Genomic DNA, 15,423 nt, shown 5'->3' with positions numbered 1-15,423 from the left:
GGCTCTCAACTACCTCATCTTCCACCTCAAGTTATGTGGCAGAGATTGACTCTCTAATATACAGAGCCACCCCTCCTCCTCTTCTCCCTCGCCTGTCTGTCCTAAAGAGCCTGTAACCCCCCAGTGTAGCACTCCAATCGTGGGTGTTGTCCCACCAAGTTTCTGAGATGGTGACTACATCATAGTCGCCCTGATGGATTAGGACCTCCAACTCCTCTTGCTTGTTGCCCAGGCTGCGTGCATTGGTGTACATGCATCGCAGCTGGGTTCCTGACTTCTCAACTGACCCTACCTTGCGCCCTACTCTTACCTCTGCAGAGGGACCGATATCCTCACCCACCCCCTTCAGGCCTAGTTTAAAGCCCTCCTAATGAGCCCTGCCAACTCCAGTGCCAGGACTCTCTTACCCCTTCTAGATAGATGCACCCCATCAGGACCCAGCAGGTCAGGTGCAGTGAAAGTTGCCCCATGGTCATAGAACCCAAAGTTCTGCCTCTGGCACCATCCCCTGAGCCAATTGTTGATGGTGTGGGTTCTCCCACTCCTCTCAGTGTACACCCCTGCCACTGAGGGAACTGAGCAGAACACCACTTGAGCTCCTGCCCCATCAATCAATTGTCCAAGGGCCCTGAACTCCTTCTTAATCGCCTTGGTGCCCTTCCTGTCAATCTCATCACTCCCAGCCTGTATTACCATCAGAGGGTAATAGTCAGAGGGCTGGATTAATTTAGGGATTCTCTTCGCAATGTCCCTAACCCCTGCCCCTGGTAGGGAGCAGACCTCCCTGTGGGATGGGTCGGGACGACATATGGGTCCCTCAGTACCCCCCAGGAGAGAGTCCCCAACAACTATAACCCTTCTCCTTTTCTTTGTGGAGCTGGTCATTATAGCTGGTGGGGACCGCTTGGGCTTAGGCTTCCCCCCGGAGCTGGTCGTTACAGCTGGTGGGGTCCGCTTGGCCTTAGGCTCCCCTCTGGATGGCTGCTCCTCAGCCTCAGCCCTCTCATCCTTTCTGCCCTCAGCCTGCAGGGCCTCATACTTATTATGCAAGGGCAGCGGAGGAGGAGGAGAGGGTCGGGGTGGATTTCTCTTGCCACCCCTGGCAGGGACCTGTATCCATCCCTCTCCGTCTCCAGGAACCCTTCCCTGAGCAGGGGAGATCTGCAGAGCCTTCTCCCACAAGTCTAACTCCCTTTCACTTTCCCTTATGGTCCTTAGCCTAGCTACCTCCTCCTTCAGCTCGGCCACTTCATCCTTCAGCTCTGCCACCATGCTGAGGAGAAAATTCACCTGCTCACACCTAACACAGGTGTCCTCTCCCTCCCCCTCTATTCCAAGTGCCAGGCTGAAGCACTCTCTGCAGCTGGCAGCCTGGACTCCAGCATGTTGGTAAAACAGCTCTGTCTGGGCAGATGCTGCTTTTTTACCCTTCGTCCGAGTGACGACCATGATGCAACGTTTAAGGTTTGGGTTTTGTGTTTGGGATTTTTTTTTTTTTTTTTTTTTTTTTTTTTGTCACCCAGCTGCTAGACTAGCTACTGAGCCGAACTGGCGCCACGCGCACAGCCCGGGCGGCTTTTAAAACTGCCACGGCTGACGTCAGGCTCCCGTGCCCATTCAGGCTTGCGTGAGCATGATCCTGCCGTCTTCCCCCCCTACCAGCAGTCCTCCCGACCCGCGAAGCCCCGAAAGGAAAGCAAAAAAAACCCCGAGAAACTCACAGCTTAAGCGGAGCAGTTCCGGACGAGTGGTCCCGATCAGCTACTGAGCCAAAGTGATGGCTGGGATCCTGCTATTGGTAATAATTAATGTGTGCTTGTTAGTAGCTCTGTGCCGGGAGAAGAAGGTATCTAAGGCCTGTTTTGTTATGAAGCATAGATCAAAGAGAAGGAAGCATAGCTCTAACTCTACACCAGAGACATCTAGTGATGAGGAGAGTGAAGAATCTGTATCAGTTAAAGATAAAGCTAAAAAGTCTATCGGAAAGGCTGCTTTGAACAGTGCTGTTGGTGAGTCTGGCAAACAGCCAGGGGTGGCGGCAGCTCCCAACATGGCGGCTCGCACGTCCTCAGCAGCCATTACAGAGGCGAAGCCATTTCCTCCTTCTTCTTCGGCAGGACTGGAAGTGTTCTCCACAGCATCTGGTCCGTCTCAAAACCTGCCAGCTTCTGTTAAGGCAGCTGTAAATCCAAACACAGCTCCAATTAAGCAAGTAGCAGTTTTAAAAACAAGAAGTGGAAAGCACAAAGCTGATCCAGGAGCTGATGGGGGAGAACAGCAAGATACTGCTGCTGGTGAGGGAACTTCTGCTAGGAAAGGCCCTGCTGAGGAGGAAGAGAAGGTTTTTCTTAAAGATATAGCAGAGTTATTGAGATCAGCACAGGATGGAGATGCGGGTAGGACAGCAGCTAGCGGTGGTGCTTCTGAGCTTAATGAGATCCTTAGGAGAGCGACAGTAAGAATACTGGGACAACATGTTCAGGAAGATGTGATAGATGGGGAAGAAGATTATATTCAGAATACTTCTTCACCCAGTGAAGAGGTTCGAAACGTGCGGAAGGATTACATCAGAGCAGATAATGAGCCAGTTCTAACTTGGCTTAGTAGATGTTAGGATAGAGGTGCACCAGCTCTAATAGTTGGAGACAAGTCAGCAGCTCAGCTCAGAACTCTCTCAAAGGATAATGGAATGGACAGACATCTAGGCAAGACTCTCGGTAAGGTTAATCTGTGGATGCGCCTTTTATTGGCAGCTCTCATGAGATACCCTTACCGAGATGATCTGGATTAACATAGATGAGGGAATTGAGCGTCTCAGAGAATTTCTGTTAGAGAGGTACACTATGGTGAACATGAAACTCTGAATCCTGATGAAATTCCTGTAGGAACTGGTCTTGCTGAAAAGCTCATCAAACTTGCTCCTTCTAATTATGCAAATATTCTGGCAAGCAGAATTGTGGCAAGAAATTATAGTGGAGCTCCTCCTACGGTTGGCCAATTCACTGATCAAATGAGACAATTGGAGGATAGCATGACACGTGTTCCTTTGGTTTCAGCCATTGAAACTCTGTCTGGAAAAAATGAGAATTGCATGAAAGAGCTGAAGGACGAATGCAAAAAGACCATATCCCAATTGGCACAAAGAGATAATTCCAATTCTTCCGCCAGATGGATACAAGATTCATCTGTGAGGAATAGACATCCTCGAAAGGAGGTCATCCCAAAACAGATCAAACGAAAACAGACCACCAAGGCAATCCCGTGGGAATATTTGGATAACTCTGCGTGATCAGTTTGGTGAGAAAATAAACAGATGGGATGGTCAACCAACTTCTAATCTTTTCAGGAGACTGAGAGAACTGCAAAGTGGTAGAACCTGAGGTAGCAATACCAGAAGGGTAGCTGTTACTTCCACAGTTCCCCAGAACAACTCTAGTAGCTCCAACAGTGGCTCCAGTTCTAACACTGCACACTGTGCTCATTGCACATGTGGGCATGTTCCCCATAACTAGGGGTGCCCTGCCTCCCACCAGGGGGAGGAGAGGGATAACAGAGATAACAGAATCTATTGGGATGTGTACATCCAGTGGCCTGGCACTTCACAATTTCAGAAGTACAGGGCCTTGGTTGACACAGGAGCTCAGTGCACCATAATGCCATCAAATTATCAGGGATCAGAGTCTATAACTATTCTGGGAGTCACTGGTGGATCTCAAGAGTAAACTAAGGTAGAGGTTGATATAAGTTTAACTGGTAAACAATGGAGGAAGCATACAGTTGTGACCGGACCTGACGCACCTTGTATTTTGGGAATTCATTTTCTGAGAGAAGGGCGTTTCAAAGACCCTAGAGGTTGCAAATGGGCTTTTGGAGTAGCTTCTGTAGAAATTGACAGACAAAAAATGAAGCTGTCTGTTAGACCTGAGCCTTCTGATGAATCTGCAGTTGTGGGACAACATAAGATACAGGACATTAAATTGCCGGTTGCTTTTCAGACTGTGCATCACAGACAGTACAGAACAAACCCTGGCTCTTTGTTGCCCATTCAGAATCTGATTCGTCAGTTGGAGAGTCAGAAAGTCATCAGCAAAACTCATTCACCTTTCAACAGCCCAGTGTGGCTAATGTGAAAGCAGAATGGAGACTTGCGTCTGACAGTTGACTACCGAGTGTTACAGTTTGAGCTGGGTGCCCCCCTGCAATGTTTACTTCCTGTGTCCAGAAGTCCAGCCCAGAGGGGTGGACACAGGAATTTATGCAGTATTTCCTACCACAATTCTTTGCACCACTATAAGATCCAGTGTCGAGTCTAGCACTGTCCCTTTTCTTCCTCCTCCGTCAGCCAGTAACTGGGGTAGATGTCTCCTGGCTTTGGGCCTGGCTAGGCCCAAGGCCATGGGGGGATGGGCAGTCTCAGATCTGGCCAGCTGAGACTAGCCTAGCAGTGGGAGGGGGAAGAAGGAGCCCTGGGGGTCTTGGGTGTACCCTCAGGTGGGGATGGGATCTCTCTGGGTCTGTTTTGGGATTTTTCTTTGACATTGCGCTTTTGGCTTTCTGTAAGTGTTCACTGCTTTCTATTTAAACTTTCCATCACTTTTGCAATCCGTTTGTCTGAGTGTTTATTGTTGCCAGGGGTGGGGAAGGGGGCTGCCTCAACCCAGCACATTCTTGGTAGCAGAGGATGGTTAAGGTGGGCAGAGGGTCTGCCCCCAACCCCTTTACATTCTTGGAGAGCCAGCCAGGAGTAGGAGTTGGTTATTGTGGCTACTCTTCAGATCGGATTGCAAAAGATAAGAGAATTTAAATTTAGTTCTGGGCGTCGTTTTGGTCTTCTGGCAGTTGGGGGGGTCAAGTGGTGTTGTTGGGGCGGTTGTGTTAAGTTCTTGTGGGTTGCAGGGGGACACCTGCTGCGTGACCAGTGGCAGAGAGTCCCTCCTGCTATTTCGAGCAGGGGTGGTTCTTAACCGTCGGAATGGGGGCACCGCTTGAGAATTCGGGACCTGCCCTTTCCTCCACCTTTATTCTCTGCGGAGTGGTAGAAGCAGCAGGGAGTGAAGTGGGGGAGGGGCAGCGGCGAGCAGATCAAAGTCAGGTCCGTTCTCGCTGCGGGGTAGGGTCAGCCGCGGCGAGCGGGCGAGCTCGGCTCCCTATGGGCGAACGGGGACTCCAGTTGGAAAGCTGTTCTCAAGGGCCCTGAGGACGTGCTTATGGCTTTTGCTGGAGGAGGCGTTTGAATGCCCGAGGGGTGGAGGCGATTTTGATTCTGTACCACGGCGAAAGAGATGGCCGGAGCCCTCCTGTATGCTCAGGCGGCGGCGGGCCCAGCCGTGCGCTCGGAGCGGCGCTGGTGGCCCCCGGCCGTCTACTTGGGCTGCGGTGGCGACGGGTCCAGCCGTGCGCTCGGAGCGGCGACAGCGGTCCCCGGCCATCCACTCGGGCTGTGGTGGCGGCGGGAGCGGCCGCGCGCTCGGAGCGGCAACGGTGGTCCTGGCCGTGCACTCGGGCTGCAGCGGGGCCGGCCCTAGTCTGTTCCCCGACCTTTTCGGACGAGTTCCGAAAATGGCGCCGAGCACCTGGCTCCACCTCCCTTCTTCTCACTAGGTTGTGGTGTAGCCCCTCCCTCTGCCAGGGGAGGTTATGTTGTTGCATGCTGTCACGTTTTGGCACGCGAACACCTAGTGGGAAGGCGGTGTACTGTGACATGCATCTGTATAGCCTCAGGCCGCAGCTGGAAGCGGTCAGCACTGGGCTTGGGATAAGTCCATGCAGGGTTGAGAAAGGCTCAGCGTGATGTTTTCCTGGAGGGGTGGAGAAGCAGTTAGAGCCTGATTGTTCTGACTGGCTTGCCCCAGGGGTGGAAATATGCCGCTGAGTAAATAGAGATGGGAATAAAGGTTTGGTTGAGAAGTTGTGAGGTTCTTTCCAGGTGACCAGGATGTCCAACGGACCCATGAAGAGCTTGCACCACAGAAAAGTGAACTCTGCATTGCTGAGAGGTTCCATTAGATGAGGGAAGAAGAACTGGAATGGACTGACATTTAAGCCTGAATGAGAGACTGTTTGGGTGGACGCCCAGATGAAGATACGGACTTCGCCGAACATGTCATCAGAAGATTTCTGATTTAATGATGTGTTTGGGTGCAATGATTGTGGTATGAAATAAGGGGTGGCGAGGAAAGGACTGTGGTGGTTTGGCTCTGGCCTGGAGGCCAGATACCCACCAAGCCGCTCTATCACTCCCCCTCTTAAGTGAACAGGGGAAGAAGGGAAAGAAACTATAACAGAAGCCGGGGATAAGATAGGAGCAATTTAATAACACTAATAAGCAAACAGCAAATAGACCGTGCGGAAGCAAAGAAAGCAGAGAGAGAGATGTTAGTCTCTACTTCCCATCAGCAGGATGGTGGTCGGTCTCGGGAAGCAGGACTCTCTAAGCTTGGTGGTTCCTTGGGAGGATAAACGCCATGGACGAATCCCCAAACTTCCTTCTTTCACGTCCTTCTTATACCTGAGCTGACGTCATATGGTATGGAATACCTCTTTGGCCAGTCTGAGTCAGCTGGCTCAGTTGTGTCCCCTCCCAAGATCCTGCCCACCCCTCAATGTACTCCTGAGGCAGGGAAATGTTGAAAGGACACAGCTCGGATACCGAATTCAGCTGTAGCCAAAACACTGCTGTGTTATCAACTACTGCTGCAAAAAAAACCACAGCACTAGAACTAGTGAACGGTGCCACATCCAGCTGGAGGCCAGTCACCAGTGGTGTCCCCCAGGGATCAGTGCTGGGCCCTGTCCTCTTCAACATATTCGTTGATGATCTGGATGAAGGGGTAGAGTCAGTCATCAGCAAGTTTGCAGATGACACAAAGTTAGGGGCAGATGTTAGTCAGTTAGAGGGTAGAAAGGCTCTGCAGAGGGACCTCGACCGACTGGACAGATGGGCAGAGTCCAATGGGATGTCATTCAACAAGTCCAAGTGCCGAGTGCTGCACTTTGGCTACGGCAATCCCATGCAGAGCTATAGGCTGGGGTCGGAGTGGCTGGAGAGCTCCCAAACAGAGAGGGACCTGGGTGTGCTGATCGACAGCCACCTGAATATGAGCCAGAAGTGTGCCCAGGTGGCCAGGAGGGCCAATAGCATCCTGGCCTGCATTAGGAATAGTGTGACCAGCAGGAGCAGGGAGGTCATAGTGCCCCTGTACTCTGCTCTGGTTAGGCCGCACCTTGAGTACTGTGTCCAGTTCTGGGCCCCTCAGTTTAAGAAGGACATTGAAACACTTGAGCGTGTCCAGAGAAGGGCAACAAGGCTGGTGAGAGGCCTTGAACACAAGCCCTATGAGGAGAGGCTGAGGGAGCTGGGATTGTTTAGCCTGGAGAAGAGGAGGCTCAGGGGTGACCTCATTGCCCTCTACAACTACCTGAAGGGTGGTTGTAGCCAGGAGGGGGTTGACCTCTTCTCCCAGGCAACCAGCACCAGAACAAGGGGACACAGTCTCAAGCTGCGCCAGGGGAGGTTCAGACTCGAGGTGAGGAGGAGGTTCTTCACCGAGTCATTCGTCATTGGCACGGGTTGCCCAGGGAGGTGGTTGAGTCATCGACCCTGGAGGCGTTCAAGGGGAGATTGGACGTGGCACTTGGTGCCATGGTCTAGTCATGGGGTCTGTGTTGATAGGTTGGACTCGATGATCCCCGAGGTCCTTTCCAACCTAAGTGATACTGTGATACTGTGATACTGTGATACTGTGAACGATTGTGAGGAGAATTAACGCCACCTCAGTTCAACCCAATACAATCTCCACCCCTTATTCCATACCATTTGCATCAAGCTCAGGTTCTACACATTTCAATACTTTTAACCATCTCATTTGATTCTTACACCAAAATAACAAAAGAACACACAAAAAATTTCTTGCTTACATTCACAACCTGATCTACATACTTAAACTATCTCAATACTCCAACATATAGAGACTTATGTCAATGTCTCAGTCCTCTCTTAAAGTTTTTTTCTGCTCCTGCAGATGTCATTTGGGAATATTCAAGACAGGAGAAGCAGGATATTCTGTTCTTGGACACCAACTCCAGATGGTCTCAACCACTGTGTCGTTCTTGATCCTTGCAAAACTTCATCAGTCTGTGTTCTTCTTACTTCATTACTTTCTGCAACATGCAACTCACATTATTCACATTTTAAATTACCTTTCCCCCAGTGTTAGGTCCCTTTGTGGCACACACTGAGTCTCCCCATTTCTTTTCATTACCCACCATGTACATCCAGGCCCCTGAGCAAAGACAATCCCACGAATGGGTTTGCCTTTCCCCATGGGAGGAGCAACCCACACTGCCTTTCCTAGTGTGGTGGGTTAACACCTTTTTCTGAAAACAAAAGAAGAAAGCAGGGTGAAAGGCTTGCGGGTACTTTACACTCCCTGAAGGGCGTCTCCCCCCTAGGAAAGCTGAGTCTGTTCCACTTCCCCTTCCCTGCCCAGCAAGGGTATAAAAAAGCAGGACCTCATAGCTGTTGGATCTCCTTTTTGGCTCCTGCCTCTGCTGGATGAGAGCTACTGCAGCTGCTCTCCTGATCCTCAGCCACGTGGCCGGACCTGATCCTTCTCCCTGCTGCCTCTGCGCCTCCTCAGAGACAGACTGGTTTTGTATTATTCTTTTTTCTATCCCCCTCCCATCCATTTTTGTTCCTTGCCCTTGTGAACCTTTTTTCCCTGTTATTGCTATATATATATATATTTTGAAGGAAAAAAAATTACTTGCCTCTCTACTTCCAAGCTGACTCCAGATTGTTGCTTAGTGGGTTTGCTCCTTACCTTTTTTTTCCCCTCCTCTCCCTGTTTGGAGGGAGGAGGTGGGGGGGAAGTGGGGAAGAGATTCTCAGCCTTTTCCCCATTTGAGCTTTTAACTCTCAGTTAAGGCTCAAACCACTACAATTTTTGGCGCCTCCAACGTGGGGCTTGGAAATTGATCTTTTATTGGGAAAGCAATACTTTTTTCTGAAAAAGGAGCTTGAAGTAGAAATGGCAATTTTAAAGAACCTGATGGTCCAAGCCTTTTCATGGGCTTTTGGCTGGATCTTTTGGACCCACATCTACAAATTAATAACTTACCACGTGGTGTGGTTAATGATAGAGATGCTGATCAAGTGGATAAAAACTTTACCAATTAAGTTAGGCATGTATCTCTTGAATTCATTGAATTTCACTGTCAGTGGTAACTTTTCTAACATAGGAAACTTTCCTGAAGCAAGTTATGAAACCAATGGTGTAGATAAAAGTGCCTGTGATGGAAAATTGCTCTGCGTTGCAATATGCTCCATATGCCTAAATGTAATCCTTATAGTGGCATTTGCTGGGACCGTGTTGGGTGGAGGACTAGCCAACCCATTAAGAGCTGTTTGGAGGGTGATAACACACTCCTTTGTGCTCTTTAATGACTGGGGGCGTGTCTGCTGTGGGCATTGTAAGCACTCTGTAGACACAAAGAGGGAGGGGTCGGGTTGTAATGACTGTGCCAGCTCTCAGCCTGAGCCCCAGGCACAAGGGTTTGCCCCACCACCAGCAGTCCCACAGTTGACCCCTGATGCTCCTGCCAATGCAGTCTCTCTAGCACCGGTCACCACACGCAGGAAAAGAAATCAAAAATCATCGCCAAGCACGGATGGTGAGGAAGGAACCTCAGCAGGCCCCAGCACCTCACAGAACCCAGCGGTGGATGAAGATGATTCAGACCAGGAAATAACTGTTACATCGCTGCCCAGAAAGGAACTAAGGCAAACTCGTCTGGACTACGCCAGGAAAGAGGGTGAGCCAATACTAAGCTGGGCCCTGAGATGCTGGGACGAGGGGGTGGACACAGTGGACCTGGATAAGAGGGAGGCAAAGCTTTTAGGCTCCCTGACTCGTGATGCTGGTCTGGACAAAGAGTTAGCCAAACTTGATGGAATACACACTCTCTGGGCCCGGATTCTGAACGCCATCAAGAGCCGGTACCGCTCAAGAGATGACCTGCCCTGGGCCCCAGTTAGATGGACAACTATGGAACAGGGCATTTGGTATCTGAGGCAGATGGCCGTGATGGAAATAATTTATGGGGATGGCCAGCTCCCTTCAGACCCAGATGAGGTGCCCATGAGATGGCCCTTTGTAAAGAAACTCACCCAGGGTGCTCCTCAGAAATATGCTCACACATTAGGAGGGATACTCTTGACTGGACAGGATGGAAGTCCTAAAACTGTCTGTGAGTTTGCCAATGATTTAAGGGAATATGAGGACAGCGTAAATCAGAAACCCCTGATCTCAGCCATAGAAACTATGGCTAAAGACATTGTCAAAGAGATCAAGACCTCCATGTCTGAACTGAAAAAGGGGAGCGATGCCTCCTTTTCCCCTTCTCCTTCAGAATGGGTCCAGGTTTCAGCAATCAGGAACAGGCGACCTTCCCCTAGGAGATCACCCCAAGCCAATCGGGGAATGTCAAGGGGGTCTCTGTGGAGGTTCCTCTGTGACCATGGAGAGGACATGGACACCTGGCATGGCCAACCCACCTCTGCCCTCTGGAACAGGGTGCGGGAACTGCAAGGTGGGCACCACGGGGATAACTCATCTAGGAGAAGAGCTGCCCCAGTTTCCTGGAGTGGTCCCTCTCGCTCAAGAGACCCTTCCCCTAGTAACACAGGACCATGTGACAAGTGTGGACATTGCCGCCAGCATTAGAGGTGCCCTACCTCCAGCCAGGTGGAGGCCAGGGATAACAGAGTATACTGGGATGTGTACGTGAAATGGCCTGGCACTTCAGAAGCCCTGAAGTACCGAGCTCTGGTGGACACAGGGGCCCAATGCACCCTGATACCATCGGGGTACAAAGGGGCTGAGTCCATAAGCATTCAAGGAGTCACAGGAGGCTCGCAAGACTTGACTGTACTGCAAGCTGAGATAAGCCTGACCGGGAATGAATGGGGAAAGCACAACATAGTGACTGGTCCAGATGCACCTTGCATTCTTGGCATTGACTTTCTGCGGGAGGGATGCTTCAAGGACCCTAGGGGGCACAAGTGGGCGTTTGGGGTGGCAGCTGTGGAGACGGCAGGCAAAGAACAGCTGTCCACCATGCCCGAGCTTTCAGATGACCCCTCCGTAGTGGGCAGCCATAAGGTGCAGGATTTGAAGTTACCTATTGCCTCTCGCATAGTACATCGCAGGCAATACAGGACCAACAGAGACTCTCTGCACCCCATACACCAACTGATTCGACGACTGGAGAGCCAGAGCGTGATCAGCAAGGCTCACTCCCCCTTCAACAGCCCGATATGGCCAGTGCGGAAGGCAAATGGGGAATGGAGACTGACCGTGGACTACCGTGGCCTGAATGAAGTGACTCCTCTGATCAGCGCTGCCGTGCCGGACATGCTGGAGCTCCAGTATGAGCTGGAATCGAAGGCGGCCAAGTGGTATGCCACAATTGACATTGCTAATGCCTTTTTCTCCATTCCCATTGCAGAAGAATGCCGGCCACAGTTTGCTTTCACCTGGAGGGGAGTACAGTATCAATGGAATCGGTTACCTCAGGGCTGGGTCCATAGCTCAACCATCTGCCATGAGGTGATCCAGACTGCCTTGGAGAAAGGTGGAGCTCCTGAGCATCTGCAGTTCATTGATGACATCATTGTATGGGGTGAGACAGCAGAGGAAGTTTACCAGAAGGGTAAGAGGATAATTGACATCCTGCTGGAGGCTGGCTTTGCCATCAAGAGAAGCAAGGTGAAAGGGCCTGCCAGGGAGATCCAGTTCCTGGGTGTTCAATGGCAGGATGGCCGTCGCCACATCCCTCAGGAGGTGGTGAACAGGGTAGCCACTATGGTGCAGCCCACGAACAAGAAAGAGACACAGTCGTTTTTGGGGCTTGTGGGCTTCTGGAAAATGCACATTCCCGGGTACAGTCAAATTGTGAAGCCTCTCTTCCATGTAACAAGGAAGAAAAATGATTTTGTGTGGGGACCTGAGCAGCAGGTGGCGTTTGACCAGATCAAACGAGAGGTGGTCCATGCTATGGCTCTGGGACCTGTTCGAACTGGGCCAGAGATCAAGAATGTGCTGTACACTGCGGCTGGTGAGAATGGTCCTACATGGAGCTTGTGGCAGAAGGCTCCTGGTGAAACCAGGGGCAGGCCCCTAGGTTTCTGGAGTAAGGGGTACAAAGGCTCTGAGGCCAACTACACCGCGACAGAGAAGGAAATCCTAGCTGCCTATGAGGGCGTCCGGGCTGCCTCTGAGGTAATTGGGACTGAGTCACCTCTATTTCTAGCTCCGAGACTTCCAGTCCTGACCTGGATGTTCAAAGGGAGAGGCTCAAGCCCACATCATGCCACAGATGCTACCTGGAGTAAGTGGATGGCCCTGATAACTCAGCGAGCTCGGATGGGGAACTTCGAACACCCTGGCATAGTGGAAGTGATCACCAACTGGCCAGAGGGTGCTGACTTTGGAATGCCACCAGAGCAGACAGTGACCCGTGCTGAGGAGGCTCCCCCATATAACGATCTCCCTGACAACGAGAAGGGCTATGCTCTATTTACAGATGGGTCCTGCCGGCTTGTAGGAAGCAAGCGGAGATGGAAGGCAGCTGTCTGGGGCCCAACAAGGCAAGTGGCAGAAGCAAGGGATGGAGAAGGTGAATCCAGTCAGTACGCAGAGGTAAAAGCTGTCCAGCTGGCCCTGGATATAGCAGAACGAGAGAACTGGCCAGTGCTGTACCTCTACACTGACTCCTGGATGGTAGCCAACGCCTTGTGGGGGTGACTGAAGGAATGGAGGAGGAACGGGTGGCAGAGAAAAGGGAAGCCTGTTTGGGCCGCTGACCTGTGGCAAGACATCGCCGCCCGCCTGGACAGGCTGCCAACCAAGGTACGGCACATCGATGCACACATCCCCAAGAGCAGAGCCACAGAGGAGCACAAGCACAACCACCAAGCAGACCTGGCTGCTAAGATCTCCCAAATAGACTTGGACTGGGAACACAGGGGTGAGCTGTTCTTAGCTCGCTGGGCCCATGACACTTCTGGCCACCAAGGGAGAGATGCCACATACCGGTGGGCTCGGGACAGAGCTGTGGACATCTCTATGGAGGCCATCTCACAGGTCATCCATGAGTGTGACATCTGTGCTGCCATCAAGCAGGCCAAGCGCATGAAGCCTCTGTGGTATGGGGGGAGATGGTCGAAATATAAATATGGAGAGGCCTGGCAGATAGACTACATCACCCTTCCTCGGTCTCACAGTGGCAAGCAGTACGTACTGACCATGGTGGAGGCAAGTACAGGGTGGCTGGAGACCTATCCAGTTCCTCATGCCACTGCTCGCAACACCATCCTGGGCCTAGAGAGACATATCCTGTGGAGACACGGCACCCCCGGGAGGATTGAATCAGACAATGGAACCCACTTCAGGAACCATCTCATAAGGGACTGGGCAAAGGAACATGGGATTGAGTGGATTTACCACATCCCATACCATGCACCAGCTGCAGGGAAGGTCGAGCGCTACAATGGCTTGCTAAAGACCACCCTAAAAGCCATGGGGGGTGGAACCTTCAGGAACTGGGAAAAGCACCTAGCTCAAGCCACTTGGTTAGTGAACAGCAGAGGATCTGTGAACCGAGCTGGTCCTGCCCAGTCCGACCTGCTGCAAACAGTGGATGGAGATGGAGTTCCTGTGATTGCTGAGAAGAACCTGCTGGGGAAGTCAGTGTGGGTTTTCCCTGCTGCTGGTGGGGGCAAACCAACCCGAGGGGTGGTCTCGGCTGAGGGTCCTGGTCACACGTACTGGGTTATGTTAGAAACTGGGGACATTCAGTGTATCCCACAGCAGAACGTGACTCTGGCTGAGAGAGGATGAACTCAGAGGAGGCAACACTCATCAATGTAATTATGTGAATAGTTATAAGTTGTTCTAAGTTTCTCCATCCTAGTTTACCAGCCCAGCATCCAGGACCCAACGTACCCACTGCACACCAACCCAAAGAGCATCATCTCACCTGTACCTGTTCCTGATGTCCCTACAGCAACGGACTGTTCCCTATGTCCATACAGCAACAGACTGTTCCTGACTTTTTCCTTTCCCTTTCAAAGACAGACTGATTCCTGATTCTTCTCCACATGCCTGCCCAGTTCAAGCACCACCTACAGTGACCATCAGCAGAGAGAGAGACTGCCCTGGGAGAGAGCAAGCCGGGATAGCAAGAGACTATCACCAAGGATTCAAATACTATGTGTCAAAATCACATAAAGGGGCTGTGGCAGGAGAGAGGAAGTGGAACAGAGGGGTGGATTGTGGTGGGTTAACACCTTTTTCTGAAAACAAAAGAAGAAAGCAGGGTGGAGGGCTTGCGGGTACTTTACACTCCCTGAAGGGCGTCTCCCCCCTAGGAAAGCTGAGTCTGTTCCACTTCCCCCTCCCTGCCCAGCAAGGGTATAAAAAAGCAAGACCTCATAGCTGTTGGATCTCCTTTTTGGCTCCTGCCTCTGCTGGATGAGAGCTACTGCAGCTGCTCTCCTGATCCTCAGCCACGTGGCCAGACCTGATCCTTCTCCCTGCTGCCTCTGCGCCTCCTCAGAGACAGACTGGTTTTTGTATTATTCTTTTTTCTATCCCCCTCCCATCCATTTTTGTTCCTTGCCCTTGTGAACCTTTTTTCCCTGTTATTGCTATATATATATATATTTTGAAGGAAAAAAAATTACTTGCCTCTCTACTTCCAAGCTGACTCCAGATTGTTGCTTAGTGGGTTTGCTCCTTACCTTTTTTTTTCCCTCCTCTCCCTGTTTGGAGGGAGGAGGTGGGGGGGAAGTGGGGAAAAGATTCTCAGCCTTTTCCCCATTTGAGCTTTTAACTCTCAGTTAAGGCTCAAACCACTACACCTAGCCACTTTCCCATGTGTACTACAGGGACTTTATCTCCCCCCACAGTGTGCAAGGGTTCTGTTTGGGCAGGACTAGGACGGTTCGCAGATCCTCAAGAATTAACCAGCCAAGTGGCTTCTGCTAAATTTACATCCCAGTGCCTCCATGCTCCATTACCCAATGCTTTCAGCATAGTCTTTAACAGTCCATTATATCTTTCAACCTTCCCAGAGGCTTGTGGGTGATAGGGAATGTGATACACCCATTCGATGCCATGTTTCTTGGCCCAGGAGCTGATGGCATTGTTCCTGAAGTGAGTCCCGTTGTCAGACTCGATCCGTTCAGGGGTACCGTGCCGCCACAGGATTTGCCTTTCAAGGCCTAAGATGGTGTTCCGGGCAGTAGCATGATTTACAGGGTATGTTTCTAACCAGCCTGTAGTTGCTTCCACCATGGTGAGGATGTAGCGCTTGCCTTGGCGTGTTCGTGGCAGTGGTCCAATATAGTCAATCTGCCAG

Source organism: Melanerpes formicivorus, unplaced genomic scaffold, assembly GCF_026170545.1.
Source record: "Melanerpes formicivorus ecotype bairdi unplaced genomic scaffold, bMelFor1.0.p_v2 SCAF_57, whole genome shotgun sequence".
Taxonomy (NCBI): domain Eukaryota; kingdom Metazoa; phylum Chordata; class Aves; order Piciformes; family Picidae; genus Melanerpes; species Melanerpes formicivorus.
The sequence above is the reverse complement of the archived record's forward strand: the minus strand, read 5'-3'. Positions refer to the sequence as shown.